This window comes from Triticum dicoccoides, chromosome 6A, assembly GCF_002162155.2.
Source record: "Triticum dicoccoides isolate Atlit2015 ecotype Zavitan chromosome 6A, WEW_v2.0, whole genome shotgun sequence".
Lineage (NCBI taxonomy): Eukaryota > Viridiplantae > Streptophyta > Magnoliopsida > Poales > Poaceae > Triticum > Triticum dicoccoides.
In genome coordinates this window covers 573,814,838-573,833,336 of record NC_041390.1, presented here as the reverse complement: position 1 = coordinate 573,833,336, position 18,499 = coordinate 573,814,838, and positions in this window count along the sequence as shown.

Sequence of the window (18,499 nt, the reverse complement as noted above, 5' to 3'; positions counted from 1 at the left end):
ATGATAAAGATGCAAAGTAAAATAAAATCAAAGTAAATAACAAAGTATTGGAAGATTAATATGATGAAGATAGACCCGGGGCCATAGGTTTCACTAGTGGCTTCTCTCAAGAGCATAAGTATTCTACGGTGGGTGAACAAATTACTGTTGAGCAATTGACAGAATTGAGCATAGTTATGAGAATATCTAGGCATGATCATGTATATAGGCATCACGTCCGAGACAAGTAGACCGACTCCTGCCTGCATCTACTACTATTACTCCACTCATCGACCGCTATCCAGCATGCATCTAGAGTATTAAGTTAATGAAAACAGAGTAACGCCTTAAGCAAGATGACAAGATGTAGAGGGATAAAATCATTCAATATGATGAAAACCCCATCTTGTTATCCACGATGGCAACAATACAATACGTGCCTTGCTGCCCCTACTGTCACTGGGAAAGGACACCGCAAGATTGAACCCAAATCTAAGCACTTCTCCCATTGCAAGAAAGGTCAATCTAGTAGGCCAAACCAAACTGATAATCCGAAGAGACTTGCAAAGATAACCAATCATACATAAAAGAATTCAGAGAAGATTCAAATATTGTTCATAGATAGACTTGATCATAAACCCACAATTCATCGGTCTCAACAAACACACCGCAAAAAGAAGATTACATCGAATAGTTCTCCACAAGAGAGGGGGATAACATTGTATTGAGATCCAAAAAGAGAGAAGAAGCCATCTAGCTAATAACTATGGACCCGTAGGTCAGAGGTAAACTACTCACGCTTCATCGGAGGGGCTATGGTGATGATGTAGAAGCCCTCCGTGATCGATGCCCCCTCCGGCGGAGCTCCGAAACAGGCCCCAAGATGGGGTCTCGTGGATACAGGAAGTTGCGGCGGTGAATTAGGGTTTTGGCTCCGTATCTGATCATTTGGGGGTACGTAGGTATATAGGAGGAAGGAGTACGTCGGTGGAGCAACAGGGGGCCCACGAGGGTGGAGGGCGCGCCCCCTACCTCGTGGCCTCCTCTTTTGTGTCTTGACGTAGGGTCCAAGTCTCCTGGGTCTTGTTCATTGAGAAAATCACGTTCCCGAAGGTTTCATTCCGTTTGGACTCCGTTTCATATTCCTTTTCTTCGAAACCCTAAAATAGGCAAAAAAGAGCAATTCTGGGCTGGGCCTCCGGTTAATAGGTTAGCTCCAAAAATAATATAGAAGTGGATAATAAAGCCCAATAATGTCCAAAACAGCAGATAATATAGCATGGAGCAATCAAAAATTATAGATACGTTGGAGACATATCAGCATGCTAGATAGCGGTCGATGTGTGGAGTAATAGTAGTAGATGCAGAATCCTTTCGGTCTACTTGTCGCAGACGTGATGCCTATATACATGATCATACCTAGATATTCTCATAACTATGCTCAATTCTATCAATTGCTCGATAGTAATTCGTTTACCCACCGTAATACTTATGTTCTTGAGAGAAGCCACTAGTGAAACCTATGGCCCCCGGGTCTATCTTTCATCATATTAATCTTTCAACACTTAGTTATTTCTTTTGCCTTTTATTTTAATTTGCATCCTTATTTCTCTTTATCATAAAAATACCAAACATATTATCTTATCATATCTATCAGATCTCACTCTCGTAAGTGACCGTGAAGTGATTGGCAACCCCTTTATCGCGTTGGTTGCGAGGTTCTTATTTGTTTGTGTAGGTGCGTGGGACTTGAGCGTGATCTCCTACTGGATTGATACCTTGGTTCTCAAAAACTGAGGGAAATACTTACGCTACTTTGCTGCATCACCCTTTCCTCTTCAAGGGAAAACCAACGCAGTGCTCAAGAGGTAGAAAGAAGGATTTCTGGCGCCGTTGCCGGGGAGATTTGCGCCAAGTAAAGTCAAGATTTGACTCCCGACAACAAGCCATTTCTGGCGCCGTTGCCAAGTCAATACATACCAAGTACCCATCACAAACTCTTATCCCTCGCATTACATTATTTGCCATTTGTCTCTCATTTTTCCTCTCCCCCACTTCACCCTTGCCGTTTTATTCGCCCTCTTTTCCTCTCGCCCTCTCTTGTCGTTCGCCTCTTTTCTGCTTGCTTCGTCGTTATGGCTAGTCCTTTATCTACTCCTTTGTCTCCCGAGAATGAAGTTCTTAATTTTAAACAAAGGGAGTTAGAAAATCTAAAAGATGCTTGGTATAGAATTTGCAATGCTCAAAATAGATATACTAGGAAGCAATCTACTTCTGTTCTTCTCCGCAATTTTTATGTAGGCGCTACTCCTTGGTACAGATATATTCTTGATACCATTACCGGAGGGAATTTCTTGGGTAGCCATACTTTTGATTCTTATAACGCTATGATAGATTTGTTTGGCTCACCACCTCTTTTGGTTAATGGAACTATGTTAACTTTGGAACATGTGATGCAAAGGCTTGAAATTATTGAGAATAAAGTTGCTACTGTAGAGTTGATTGAGAATTTGGATAAAAAGATCCACAACCAAATTACCCAATATGGATCTAAGGTGGGAGTTGCTCTGAAATTTTTGAAGGAAAAAAGAACCCATAGTTAATGAAAGAATAGATCAAGATTCTACTAGAATTGATAAACTTGTGGGAGTTATCACCAACTTGGGGTCCGCTTTTTCTTCCGTTAAAAATACTCCAAATCCTCTCACTAAAATTGCCAAGCTTGTTTATGTTCCTAAAAATAAGGGTGAATCCTCTAGTAAGGAAACTACGGATTTAAAATCAATAAGTGTTCATCCCAATCTTTTTGCTATCATTAAGGAACCGTTTGCTACAAATGATTTTCTTGATTTTGTGCCTAGGAGTTTGATAATTAATAAAAATAAAGAAACTCCTAAGAGTTTTAGGTGTCTCATTGAAGAATTACCTACCAAAGATGGCAATACATAGATCTATCCTTACTTTTATGCCTAGCTAGGGGCGTTAAACTATAGCGCTTGTTGGGAGGCAACCCAATTTTATTTTTATTCCTTGCTTTGTGCTCCTGTTTAGTAATAAATAATTTATATAGCCTCTGTTTTGGTTGTGTTTTTGTGTTTAATTAGTGTTTGTGCCAAGTAGAACCGTTGGGAAGACTTGGGGAAAGTCTTTTTGATCTTGCTGTCAAAAACAGAAACTTTAGCGCTCACGAGAATCGCTGCCATTTTTATTTGGAAAGTGATATTTAGTTAATTATTTTTGCAGATGATTAATAGATCAATTCCTCACGTCCAGAAATTTATTTTAAAATTTTTGGGGTTCCATAAGTTGCTTTAGCTACAGATTACTACAGACTGTTCTGTTTTTACAGATTCTGTGTCTCGTGTGTTGTTTGCTTATTTTGATGAATCTATGGCTAGTAAAAGAGTTTATAAACTATAGAGAAGTTGGAATACAGTAGGTTTAACACCAATATAAATAAAGAATGAGTTCATTACAGTACCTTGAATTGGTGTTTTGTTTTCTTTCGCTAACGGAGCTCACGAGATTTTCTATTTTGAGTTTTGTGTTGCGAAGTTTTCAAGTTTTGGGTAAAGATTTCATGGATTATGGAACAAAGAGTGGCAAGAGCCTAAGATGGGGGATGCCCATGGCACCCCAAGGTAAAATTCAAGGACACCAAGAAGCCTAAGCTTGGGTATGCCCCAGAAGGCATCCCCTCTTTCGTCTTCGTCTATCGGTAACTTTACTTGGAGCTATATTTTTATTCATCACATGATATATGTTTTGCTAGGAGTGTGTTGTATGATTTGAGTCTTTGCTTTTTAGTTTACCATAATCATCCTTGATGTACACACCTTTTGGGAGAGACTCACATGATTTGAAATTTATTAGAATACTCTATGTGCTTCACTTATATCTTTTGAGCTATATAGTTTTTGCTCTAGTGCTTCACTTATATCTTTTAGAGCACGGTGGTGGATTTGTTTTATAGAAACTATTGTTCTCTCATGCTTCACTTATATCATTTTGAGAGTCCTTTAGAACAGCATGGAAATTTGCTATAATATAAAAAATTTCATTCAAGTGCATTGAATGCTATGAGAAGTTTGATACTTGATAATTGTTTTGAGGTATGGAGATGGTGATATTAGAGTCATGCTAGTTGAGTAGTTGTGAATTTGAGAAATACTTGTGTTGAAGTTAGTGATTCCCTTAGCATGAACGTATGGTGAACCATTATATGATGAAGTCGGAGCATGATTTATTTATTGATTATCTTCCTTATGAGTGGCGGTCGGGGACGAGCGATGGTATTTTCCTACCAATTTATCCCCCTAGGAGCATGCACATAATACTTTGTTTCGATAACTAATAGATTTTTGCAACAAGTACGTGAGTTCTTTATGACTAATGTTGAGTCCATGGATTATAGGCACTCTCGCCCTTCCACCATTGCTAGCCTCTCTAGTACCGCACAACTTTCGCCCGTACCATAAACCCACCATATACCTTCCTCAAATCAGCCACCATACCTACCTATTATGGCATTTCCATAGCCATTCCGAGATATATTGCCATGCAACTTTCCACAGTTCTGTTATTATGACACGCTTCATCATTGTCATATTTGTTGCATGATCATGTAGTTGACATCTGCTACCTCTTGAGCACTGCGTTGGTTTTCTCTTGAAGAGGAAAGGGTGATGCAGCAAAGTAGCGTAAGTATTTCCCTTAGTTTTTGAGAACCAAGGTATCAATCCAGTAGGAGGCTACACGCGAGTCCCTCGCACCTGGACAAAACAAATAAATCCTCGCAACCAACGCGATAAGGGGTTGTCAATCCCTACACGGTCACTTATGAGAGTGAGATCTGATAGATAGGATAAGATAATATTTTTGGTATTTTTATGATAAAGATGCAAAGTAAAATAAAAGGCAATGAAAAATAACTAAGTATTGGAAGATTAATATGATAGAGATAGACCCGGGGGCCATAGGTTTCACTAGTGGCTTCTCTCAAGAGCATAGCTATTTTACGGTGGGTGAACAAATTACTGCTGAGCAATTGACAGAATTGAGCATAGTTATGAGAATATCTAGGTATGATCATGTATATAGGCATCACGTCCAAGACAAGTAGACCGACTCCTGCCTGCATCTACAACTATTACTCCACACATCGACCGCTATCCAGCATGCATCTAGAGTATTAAGTTCAAGAGAACAGAGTAACACTTTAAGCAAGATGACATGATGTAGAGGGATAAATTCATGCAATATGATAAAAACGCCATCTTGTTATCCACGATGGCAACAATACAATACGTGCCTTGCTGCCCCTACTGTCACTGGGAAAGGACACCACAAGATTGAACCCAAAGCTAAGCACTTCTCCCATTGCAAGAAAGATCAATCTAGTAGGCCAAACCAAACTGATAATTCGAAGAGACTTGCAAAGATAACCAATCATACATAAAAGAATTCAGAGAAGATTCAAATATTGTTCATAGATAAACTTGATCATAAACCACAATTCATCGGTCTCAACAAACACATCGCAAAAAGAAGATTACATCGAATAGATCTCCACAAGAGAGGGGGAGAACTTTGTATTGAGATCCAAAAAGAGAGAAGAAGCCATCTAGCTAATAACTATCGACCCGTAGGTCTGAGGTAAACTACTCACACTTCATCGGAGAGGCTATGGTGTTGATGTAGAAGCCCTCCGTGATCGATGCCCCCTCCGGCGGAGCTCCGGAACAGGCCCCAAGATGGGATCTCGTGGATACAGAAAGTTACGGCGGTGGAATTAGGGTTTTGGCTCCGTTTCTGGTCATTTGAGGGTACGTAGGTATATATAGGAGGAAGAAGTACGTCGGTGGAGCAACAGGGGGCCCACGAGGGTGGAGGGCGCGCCTGGGGGGGGGGGGGTAGGCGCGCCCCCTACCTCGTGGCCTCCCTGTAGGTTGCTTGACGTAGGGTCCAAGTCTCCTGGATCATGTTCGGTGAGAAAATCACGTTCCCGAAGGTTTCATTCCGCTTGGACTCCATTTGATATTCCTTTTCTTTGAAACCCTAAAATAGGCAAAAAAATAGCAATTCTGGGTTGGGCCTCCGGTTAGTAGGTTAGTCCCAAAAATAATATAAAAGTGTATAATAAAGCCCAATAATGTCCAAAACAGTAGATAATATAGCATGGAGCAATTAAAAAATTATAGATACGTTGGAGACGTATCAACATCGTATTTGTGGCAAAGCCACCATTCATAATTCTTCATACATGTCACTCATGCATCATTGCACATCCCGGTACACCGCCGGAGGCATTCACATAGAGTCATATTTTGTTCTAAGTATTGAGTTATAATTCTTGAGTTGTAAGTAAATAAAGTGTGATGATCATCATTATTAAAGCATTGTCCCAAGTGAGGAAAGGATGATGGAGACTATGATTCCCCCACAAGACGGGTTGAGACTCCGGACGAAAAATAAAATAAAATAATGAGAGAAAAAGAGAGAAGGGACAATGCTACTATCCTTTTTCCACACTTGTGCTTCAAAGTAGCACCATGTTCTTCATGTAGAGAGTCTCTTGAGTTATCACTTTCATATACTACTGGGAATTTTTCATTATAGAAGTTGGCTTGTATATTCCAATGATGGGCTTCCTCAAAATGCCCTAGGTCTTCGTGAGCAAGCAAGTTGGATGCACACGCACTTAGTTTCTTTTGTTGAGCTTTCATATACTTATAGCTCTAGTGCATCCGTTGCATGGCAATCCCTACTCACTCACATTGATAGCTATTTATTGGCATCTCCATAGCCCGTTGATACGCCTAGTTGATGTGAGACTATCTTCTCCTTTTTTGTCTTCTCCACAACCACCATTCTATTCCACCATAGTGCTATATCCATGGCTCACACTCATATATTGCGTAAAGATTGAAAAAGTTTGAGAACATCAAAAGTATGAAACAATTGCTTGGCCTGTCATCGGGGTTGTGCATGATTTAAATATTTTGTGTGGTGAAGATAGAGCATAGCCAGACTATACGATTTTGTAGGGATAACTTTCTTTGGCCATGTTATTTTGAAAAGACATAATTGCTTAGTTAGTATGCCTGAAGTATTATTATTTTTATGTCAATATTAAACTTTTATCTTGAATCTTTTGGATCTGAACATTCATGCCACAATAAAGAAAAAATACATTGAGAAATATGTTAGAAAGCATTCCACATCAAAAAAATCTTCTTTTAACATTTACCTACTCGAGGACGAGCAGGAATTAAGCTTGGGGATGCTTGATACGTCTCCAACATATCTATAATTTTTGATTGCTCCATGCTATTATATTGTCTATTTTGGACGTCAATGGGCTTTATTTTACACTTTTATAGCATTTTGGGACTAACCTACTAACCAGAGGCCCATCCCAAATTGCAGTTTTTTTTGCCTATTTTAGGGTTTCGCAGAAAAGGAATATCAAATGGAGTCCAAACGGAATAAAACCTTCGGGAACGTGATTTTCTCAACAAACGTGATCCAGGAGACTTGGAGTGGGTGTCAAGAAACAAACGAGGAAGCCATGAGGCAGGGGGCGCGCCTACTCCCTTGGGCGCGCCCTCCACCCTCGTGGGCCCCTCGTTGCTCCACCGACGTACTTCTTCCTCCTAAATATATCCATGTACCCCCAAACATCCAAGAGCACCACGAAAACCTAATTTCACCGACGCAACCTTCTGTACCCAAGAGATCCCATCTCGGGCCTTTTTTCGAAGCTCCGCCGGAGGGGGCATTGATCACGGAGGGCCTCTACATCAACTCCATGGCCTCTCCGGTGATGTGTGAGTAGTTTACTTCAGACCTATGGGTCCATAGTTATTAGCTAGATGGCTTCTTCTCTCTCTTTGGATCTCAATACAAAGTTCTCCTCGATCTTCTTAGAGATCTATTCGATGTAATCTTCTTTTGCAGTGTGTTTGTCGAGATCCGATGAATTGTGGGTTTATGATCAAGTTTATCTATGAACAATATTTGAATCTCCTCTGAATTCTTTTATGTATGATTGGTTTATCTTTGCAAGTCTCTTCGAATTATCAGTTTGGTTTGGCCTACTAGATTGATCTTTCTTGCAATGGGAGAAGTGCTTAGCTTTGGGTTCAATCTTGCGGTGCTCGATCCCAGTGACAGAAAGGGAACCGACACGTATTGTATTGTTGCCATCGAGGATACAAAGATGGGGTTTATATCATATTGCATGAGTTTGTCCCTCTACATCATGTCATCTTCCTTAAAGCATTACTCTGTTCTTATGAACTTAATACTCTAGATGCATGCTGGATAGCGGTCGATGTGTGGAGTAATAGTAGTAGATGCAGAATCCTTTCAGTCTACTTGTCGCGGACGATGCCTATATACATGATCATACCTAGATATTCTCATAACTATGCTCAATTCTATCAATTGCTCGACAGTAATTCGTTTAGCCACCGTAATACTTATGCTCTTGAGAGAAGCCACTAGTGAAACCTATGGCCCCCGGGTCTATCTTTAATCATATTAATCTTCCAACACTTAGTTATTTTTATTGCCTTTTATTTTACTTTGCATCTTTATTTCTCTTTATCATAAAAATACCAAAAATATTATCTTATCATATCTATCAGATCTCACTCTCGTAAGTGACCGTGAAGGGATTGACAATCCCTTTATCGCGTTGGTTGCGAGGTTCTTATTTGTTTGTGTAGGTGTGTGGGACTTGAGCGTGATGTCCTACTGGATTGATACCTTGGTTCTCAAAAACTGAGGGAAATACTTACGCTACTTTGTTGTATCACCCTTTCTTCTTCAAGGGAAAACCAACACAATGCTCAAGAGGTAGAAGACCCCGATCTCAGACCGGGAGTTCACCACGATCTTCCCTGACTCAGTCAGTCTCCGCTACGACATCCACAGCGCCAGGCTCACGCTGGCCCTCAACTAGCTCTTCGTCCGCATCTTGGTCCCTTTGGTGGACCCTCTCGCGGTGGCCACCCTGTCCACGGTGTGGGTGCAGATCTGTGGGCTCCCGCCGAATGCCATGGAGGAGGGAGTCATCTGTGGCATGTCTCGTCTGTTGGGCAAGTTTGTTGCTGTCGATGGTCCCTCCCTGGCCAAGGGCCCTGCCGTTTGGGTGCAGATCAAGTCGCCTGACCCCTCCAAGCTCAAGACGACGTTTCGAATGTTCTTCAACGATGTCGGCAACGATCTCCACATCTCGGTTGAGGGTGGGACTCCCACTGATCCCCTCAGCCCGGATGTTGGGGGGCAGAGCCGACCCTAATCTGGGCCCGGGTGGGGGCGCTACTCCTCGGGGCAGCCCCCGTCCCTCCCACAGTCGCTCTCCCCGCTCTGAGGCTTCCGACGACGACTCGACGGACCCTGTGGATGCTCACCCCTCTGCCGGCTCCTCCCACCCCTCGTCCACCCACTGTTTGTGGCTCGGCTCCTGCGAGAACAATGCTGGGGAGGAGTCTGAGGACATCGAGGCCATCGCGGCCATGCTTGACGAGGCTGCTACCCTCCCACCCGATGCTACCTTACCCCCTCCCTTCCTCCCTACTCCGCTGTTGTCGTCTAATGAGGAGGGAAGTGGGGACAGCCGGGTGAGCCTGGATGTGCGCCCCCTTCCTTCCCGCGGCTCATGTCTCCGATGCGCATTTTTGAGGACTCTTAGACGCCTGTGTCCCTAGATCCCGGGCCCACGGCGGCCTCCTCGCCCGTGTCCTCCCGGCCGCCCAAGTCCAGGGGCCGCCCCCGCTGTGCTTCCACGCCGGTCTCGTCGGCCCGGAAGAGAGCTCAGCTCGAGACGGCTCCCTGGCTGGAGGGGGCCTCGCCGACCGCGGTGGAGAAGGCATCGCGGCGTGCCGCCATCCGTAACCTTGACGCAAGTACGTCCGACTCCCAGGTTCCCTGTGCTGATTCTGATGATATTTGTGACAATTACTTCTCTGCACTAGCTGGTGTTCCACTTGGCTACCTGGCCAAGGTCGCGGCCGATTCGGCTATAGTTTTCCGTGGAGAGAAGGGCCCATCTTAGAGCAGCCTGCATCCCTCCAGGATTCTAGAGGGCCACCTCGCGGCTACCCGTGCTCGCAAGGTGGCAGCAGCCGTGGAGGTGCCCCCCTACCCCTCGCCTGGTTGGTGGTCGAGGCCTCTTTGAGAACGACCCGGGCGAGATCCACGGTCAGACGCGATCCCGCACTACCCAATTGTGTTAGGCTCTTAGTGCTACTACTACCATACGGTCTAGGGAGGACCCGTTAGGCGAGTGATCATGCACACTCTATTTTGGAACTTGCGGGGCTTCGACCACGATGGCCGCCGCAGGCAACTCATTGAGTACATGCGCGATGAGTCCGTAGATGTGGTAGAGATCCAGGAAACAATGCACACCGAGTTCTCTCTCATAGAACTTGAGCGTCTTAGCAGACACATGTTTACATGGCATTCGTTTCCATCTAGTGGAGTGGCGGGTCACTCCGGTGGCATCCTTCTAGGTGTGAAGGATGTCACCTTTGAGGTGGGATCCATGGACCGTGGTCCCGCTTCATCAGCATGGAGGTTTGGGAGCGTGATATGAACTTCAAGTGGGAGATTATTGTGGTCTATGGCCCAGCCGGCCATAGTTGCTCGGCCGCTTTCTTGGCTGAGCTCCAGACCAAGATAGCCTCCGCTACCCTCCCGGTGGTGGTGGTGGGGGGGGGATTTCAACCTCCTCCGCTGAGAAGTGTAACTCGTGTGTTGATATTGCTGGGATCCGGCGATTTAATGACTGGGTTGCGGACTTAGGGCTTCTGGAGCTTGACATGGTAGGGGCGAGATTTACCTGGACTAATAGAAAAGTTGCCCCTATCCTTAGTGCGCTTGACCGAGTATTCGTCACCCCGGATAGGGAACTTTAGTTCCCTTTGGCCTCTCTTCAGGCTATTACGCGCATCGGGTCCGACCATGTGCCCCTACTCTTGTCCTCCAGGGATGAGATACCCCCCCCTCGGTTTCGGTTCGAGGCTTTCTGGCTTCGGCAACCAGGCTTTGTGGCGGCCGTCCAGGCTCATTGGGCCTCGGCGCTGAACGAGCCCTACAGGCAGATGTCTATCCTGGACGAGTGGCATCACCTGTCCAAGCGCTCCAGGCAATTCATGAAGGGTTGGGGAGCCAATATAGGGAGGGTCCTTCGGATCCAGAAGGTAGCCCTTCTTGAGGAGATCCACTCCCTTGACCTTCGTGCGAACATATCAGGTATCTCCACAGAAGAATGGACTCATAGATATAATCTGGAAGACTCTCTCATGGACATCTACTCCAAAGAAGAGGAGTATTGCCGCCGGCGAGGTTCTATGAACCGAGTGCTTTTTGGTGACGCCAACACTGCCTACTTCCAGGCCATTGCTAATGGCCGTCGGAGACGCTGTTCCATTCCCCTATTATGGGAAGGAGGTCAGCTTTTTCAGGACCCCCAGTGATCCGTTCACTGGTAGACGGCTTCTACAAGTCGCTATTTGCCGGGCACCCTTGATACGTCTCCAACGTATCTATAATTTTTTATTGTTTCATGCTATATTATATTCTGTTTTGGACATTATTGGGCTTTATTATACACTTTTATATTATTTTTGGGACTAACCTATTAACCGGAGGCCCAGCCCAGAATTGCTATTTTTTGCCTATTTTAGGGTTTCACAAAAAAATATATCAAACGGAGTCCAAACGGAATGAAACCTTCGGGAACGTGATTTTCGGAATGAACATGATCCAGAGGACTTGGAACCTACGTAAGACATCAACCAGGAGGCCATGAGGTAGGGGGCGCGCCTACCCCCTAGGCGCGCCCTCCACCCTCGCGGGCCCCCTGTTGCTCCACCGACGTACTCCTTCCTCCTATATATACCTACATACCCCCAAACTACCAGATACTGAGCCAAAACCCTAATTCCACCGCCGTAACTTTCTGTATCCACGAGATCCCATCTTGGGCCTATTCCGGAGCTCTGCCGGAGGGGGCATCGATCACGGAGGGCTTCTACATTAACACCATAGCCCCTCCGATGAAGTGTGAGTAGTTTACTTCAGACCTACGGGTCCATAGTTATTAGCTAGATGGCTTCTTCTCTCTTTTTTGGATCTCAATACAAAGTTCTCCCCCTCTCTTGTGGAGATCTATTCGATGTAATCTTCTTTTGCGGTGTGTTTGTTGAGACCGATGAATTGTGGGTTTATGATCAAGTTTATCTATGAACAGTATTTGAATCTTCTCTGAATTCTTTTATGTATGATTGGTTATCTTTGCAAGTCTCTTCGAATTATTAGTTTGGTTTGGCCTACTAGATTGATCTTTCTTACAATGGGAGAAGTGCTTAGCTTTGGGTTCAATCTTGCGGTGTCCTTTCCCAGTGACAGTAGGGGCAGCAAGGCACGTATTGTATTGTTGCCATCAAGGATAACAAGATGGGGTTTTCATCATATTGTATGAGTTTATCCCTCTACATCATGTCATCTTGCTTAAGGCGTTACTCTGTTCTTATGAACTTAATACTCTAGATGCATGCTGGATAGCGGTCGATGTGTGGAGTAATAGTAGTAGATGCAGGCAGGAGTCGGTCTACTTGTCTCGGACGTGATGCCTATATACATGATCATACCTAGATATTCTCATAACTATGCTCAATTCTGTCAATTGCTCAATAGTAACTTGTTTACCCACTGTGAATACTTATGCTCTTGAGAGAAGCCACTAGTGAAACCTATGGCCCCCGGGTCTATCTTCCATCATATTAATCATCCAATACTTAATTATTTCCTTTGACATTTATTTTACTTTACATATCTTATTTCTCTTTATCATAAAAATACCAAAATTATTATCTTATCATATCTATCAGATCTCACTCTCGTAAGTAACCGTGTAGGGATTGACAACCCCTTATCGCGTTGGTTGCGAGGATTTATTTGTTTGTGTAGGTGCGAGGGACTTGTGCGTGTCCTCCTACTGGATTGATACCTTGGTTCTCAAAAACTGAGGGAAATACTTACGCTACTTTGCTGCATCACCCTTTCCTCTTCAAGGGAAAACCAACGCAAGTGCTCAAGAGGTAGCAAGAAGGATTTCTGGCGCCGTTGCCGGGGAGGTCTATGCAAAAGTCAACATACCAAGTACCCATCACAAAACCTTATCTCCCGCATTACATTATTTGCCATTTGCCTCTCATTTTCTTCTCCCCACTTCACCCTTGCCGTTTTATTCGCCTTCTCTCTCTCCATCCTCCCTCTCTTTCTCTATTCGCCTCTTTTTGCCCGTTTCTTGTTTGCTTGTGTGTCGGATTACTTGCTTGTCATGATGGCTCAAGATAACACCAAATTGTGTGACTTTACCAATACCAACAACAATGATTTTATTAGCACTCTGATTGCTCCTCTTACCGATGCTGAATCTTGTGAAATTAATGCTGCCTTGCTGAATCTTGTCATGAAAGATCCGTTTTCCGGCCTTCCTAGTGAAGATGCCGCTACCCATCTAAATAGCTTCGTTGATTTATGTGATATGCAAAAGAAGAAAGATGTGGATAATGATATTGTTAAATTGAAGCTATTTCCTTTTTCGCTTAGAGATCGTGCTAAAGCTTGGTTTTCGTCTTTGCCTAAAAATAGTATTGATTCGTGGAATAAGTGCAAAGATGCTTTTATCTCTAAGTATTTTCCTCCCGCTAAGATTATCTCTCTTAGAAACGATATTATGAATTTTAAGCAACTTGATTATGAACATGTTGCACAAGCTTGGGAGAGGCTGAAATTAATGATACGTAATTGCCCCACACATGGTTTGAATTTGTGGATGATTATACAAAATTTTTATGCCGGATTGAATTTTGCTTCTAGAAATCTTTTAGATTCGGCCGCGGGAGGCACTTTTATGGAAATCACTTTAGGAGAAGCTACTAAACTCCTAGATAATATTATGGTTAATTATTCTCAATGGCACACCGAAAGATCTACTAATAAAAAAGTGCACGCGATAGAAGAAATTAATGTTTTGAGTGGAAAGATGGATGAACTTATGAAATTATTTGCTAATAAAAGTGTTTCTTCTGATTCTAATGAAATGCCTTTGTCTACTTTGATTGAGAATAATAATGAATCTATGGATGTGAATTTTGTTGGTAGGAATAATTTTGGTAACAACGCGTATAGAGGAAACTTTAATCCTAGGCCGCATCCTAGTAATTCCTCTAATAATTATGGTAATTACTACAACAATTCTTATGGAAATTATAATAAGATGCCCTCTGATTTTGAAACTAATATTAAAGAATTTATTACTTTGCAAAAGAATTTCAGTGCTGTGATTGAAGAAAAATTGCTTAAGATTGATGAGTTGGCTAGGAACGTTGATAGAATTTCTCTTGATGTTGATTCTTTGAAACTTAGATCTATTCCACCTAAGCATGATATCAATGAGTCTCTCAATGCCATGAGAATTTCCATTGATGATTGCAAAGAAAGAACCGTTAGGATGCGTGCTAAGAAAGATTGTTTTATAAAATCGTGTTCTTCTAGTTTCAATGATAATAAAGATGAAGATCTAAAAGTTATTGATGTGTCCCCTATTAAATCTTTGTTTTGTAATATGAATCTTGATAATGATGGGACTGAATATGATCCACCTTTACATAGAGACGTTCCAAGAATTCGGAGTCTTTAGATCTTGATGCTAAAATTATTAAAAGTGGGATTAAAGAAGTGAAAACTTTAAATATTAATGAACCCACTATTTTGGATTTCAAGGAATTTAATTGTGATAATTGATCTTTGATAGATTGTATTTCCTTGTTGCAATCCGTGCTAAATTCTCCTCATGCTTATAGTCAAAATAAAGCTTTCACTAAACATATCGTTGATGCTTTGATGCAATCTTATGAAGAAAAACTTGAGTTGGAAGTTTCTATCCCTAAAAAGCTTTATGATGAGTGGGAACCTACTATTAAAATTAAAACTAAAGACCATTAATGCTATGCTTTGTGTGATTTGGGTGCTAGTGTTTCCATGATTCCAAAGACTTTGTGTGATTTGCTAGGTTTTCATGATTTTGATGATTGCTCTTTAAACTTACACCTTGCGGATTCCACCATTAAGAAACCTATGGGAATAATTAATGATGTTATTATTGTTGCAAATAGGAATTATGTGCCCGTAGATTTTATCGTTCTTGACATAGATTGCAATCCTTCATGTCCTATTATTCTTGGTAGACCTTTCCTTAGAACGATTGGTGCAATTATTGATATGAAGGAAGGAAATATTAGATTCCAATTTTCGTTAAGGAAAGGCAAGGAACACTTCCCTAGAAATAAAATTAAATTACCTTATGAATCTATTATGAGATCCACTTATGGATTGCCTACCAAAGATGGCAATACCTAGATCTATCCTTACTTTTTATGCCTAGCTAGGGGCGTTAAACGATAGCGCTTGTTGGGAGGCAACCCAATTTTATTTTTATTCCTTGATTTTTTTCTCCTGTTTAATAATAAATAATTTATCTAGCCTCTGTTTTGGTTGTGTTTTTTTGTGTTTAATTAGTGTTTGTGCCAAGTAGAACCGTCGGGAAGACTTGGGGAAAGTCTTGTTGAACTTCCTGTAAAAATCAGAAACTTTAGCGCTCACGAGAACTGCTGCCATTTTTATTTGGAAAGTGCTATTTAGTTAATTATTTTTGAAGATGATTAATAGATAAATTCCTAACTTCCATCAATTTATTTTAGAATTTTTGGGGTTCCAGATCTTGCGTTAGCTACAGATTACTACGTACTGTTCTGTTTTTTTACAGATTCTGTTTTTCGTGTGTTGTTTGCTTATTTTAATGAATCTATGGCTAGTAAAATAGTTTATAAACCATAGAGAAGTTGTAATACAGTAGGTTTAACACCAATATAAATAAATAATGAGTTCATTACAGTACCTTGAAGTGGTGTTTTGTTTTCTTTCGCTAACGGAGCTCACGAGATTTTCTACTTTAAGTTTTGTGTTGTGAAGTTTTCAAGTTTTGGGTGAAAGATTTGATGGATTATGGAACAAGGAGTGGCAAGAGACTAAGCTTGGGGATGCCCATGGTACCCCAAGAGAATCTAAGTACACCTAAAATCCAAAGCTTGGGGATGCCCCGGAAGGCATCCCCTCTTTCGTCTACTTCCATCGGTAACTTTACTTGGAGCTATATTTTTATTCGCCACATGATGTGTGTTTTGCTTTGAGTGTCTTGTATGATTTGAGTCTTTGCTTTTTATTTACCACAATCATCCTTTCTGTACACACCTTTTGAGAGAGACACACATGATTCGGAAATTATTAGAATACTCTATGTACTTCACTTATATCTTTTGAGTTATATAGTTTTTGTTCTAGTACTTCACTTATATCTTTTAGAGCACGGTGGTGGTTTTGTTTTATAGAAATTATTATTCTCTCATGCTTCACTTAGATTATTTTGAGAGTCTTAAATAGCATGGTAATTTACTTAAATAATCCTAATATGCTAGGTATTCAAGACTAGTAAAAACTTTATTATGAATGTGTTGAATACTAAGAGAAGTTTGATGCTTGATGATTGTTTTGAGACATGGAGGTAGTGATATCAAAGTTGTTATTGTTGAGTAGTTGTGGATTTGAAAAATACTTGTGTTGAAGTTTGCAAGTCCCGTGGCATGCACGTATGGTAAACGTTATGTAACAAATTTGAAACATGAGGTGTTCTTTGAGTGTCCTCCTTATGAGTGGCGGTCGGGGACGAGCGATGGTCTTTTCCTACCAATCTATCCCCCTAGGAGAATGCGCGTAGTGCTTGGTTGTTGATGACTTGTAGATTTTTGCAATAAGTATGTGAGTTCCTTATGACTAATGTTGAGTCCATGGATTATACGCACTCTCACCATTCCATCATTGCTAGCCTCTTCGGTACCGTGCATTGCCCTTTCTCACATTGAGAGTTGGTGCAAACTTCGCCAGTGCATCCAAACCCCGTGATATGATACACTCTTTCACACATAAACCTCCTTGTATCTTCCTCAAAATAGCCACCATACCTACCTATTATGGCATTCCCATAGCCATTCCGAGATATATTGCCATGCAACTTTCCACCGTTCCGTTTATCATGACACGTTCATCATTGTCATATTGCTTTGCATGATCATGTAGTTGACATAGTATTTGTGGCAAAGCCACCATTCATAATCCTTTCATACATGTCACTCTTGGTTCATTGCATATCCCGGTACACCACCGGAGGTATTCATATAGAGTCATACTTTGTTCTAGTATCGAGTTGTGATCATTGAGTTGTAAATAGAAGTGTGATGATCATCATTCATAGACCCTAAAAAAGATAAAGGCCAAATAAAAAAGGGAGGCCAAAAAAAGAGAAATAAAAAGGGGGCAATGCTACTGTCCTTTTTCCACACTTGTGCTTCAAAGTAGCACCATAATCTTCATGATAGATAGTCTTTTGTTTTGTCACTTTCATATACTAGTGGGAATTTTTCATTATAGAATTTGGCTTGTATATTCCAACAATGGGCTTCCTCAAATGCCCTAGGTATTCGTGAGCAAGCAAGTTGGATGCACACCCACTTAGTTTCTTTAGTTGAGATTTGATATATTTATAGCTCTAGTGCATCCGTTGCATGACAATCCCTACTCCTTGCATTAACATCAATTGATGGGCATCTCCATAGCTCATTGATTAGCCTCGTTGATGTGAGACTTCCTTCCTTTTTGTCTTCTCCACATAACCCCCATCATTATATTCTATTCCACCCATAGTGCTATATCCATGGCTCATGCTCATATATTGCGTGAAGGTTGAAAAAGTTTGAGATTACTAAAGTATGAAACAATTGCTTGGCTTCTCATCGGGATTGTGCATGATGAGGGCATTCTTGTGTGACAAAAAAGAAGCATGACTAAACTATATGATTTTGTAGGGATGAACTTTCTTTGGCTATGTTATTTTGAGAGGACATAATTGCTTAGTTAATATACTTGAAGTATTATTATTTTTATCTCAATATTGAACTTTTATCTTGAATCTTTTGGATCTGTATATTCATACCACAATTAAGAAGAATTACATCGAAAATATGCCAAGTAGCATTCCACATCAAAAGTTCTGTTTTTATCATTTACCTACTTGAGGACGAGCAGGAATTAAGCTTGGGGATGCTTGATACGTCTCCAATGTATCTAAAATGTTTGATTGTTCCATGCTATATTATATTCTGTTTTGGACATTATTGGGCTTTATTATACACTTTTATTTTATTTTTGGGACTAACCTATTAACAGGAGGCCCAGCCCAGAATTGCTGCTTTTTTGCCTATTTTAGGGTTTCGCAGAAAAAGAATATCAAACGGAGTCCAAACGGGATGAAACCTTCGGGAACGTGATTTTTGGAACGAACATGATCCAGATGACTTGGACCCTACGTCAAGACATCAACCAGGAG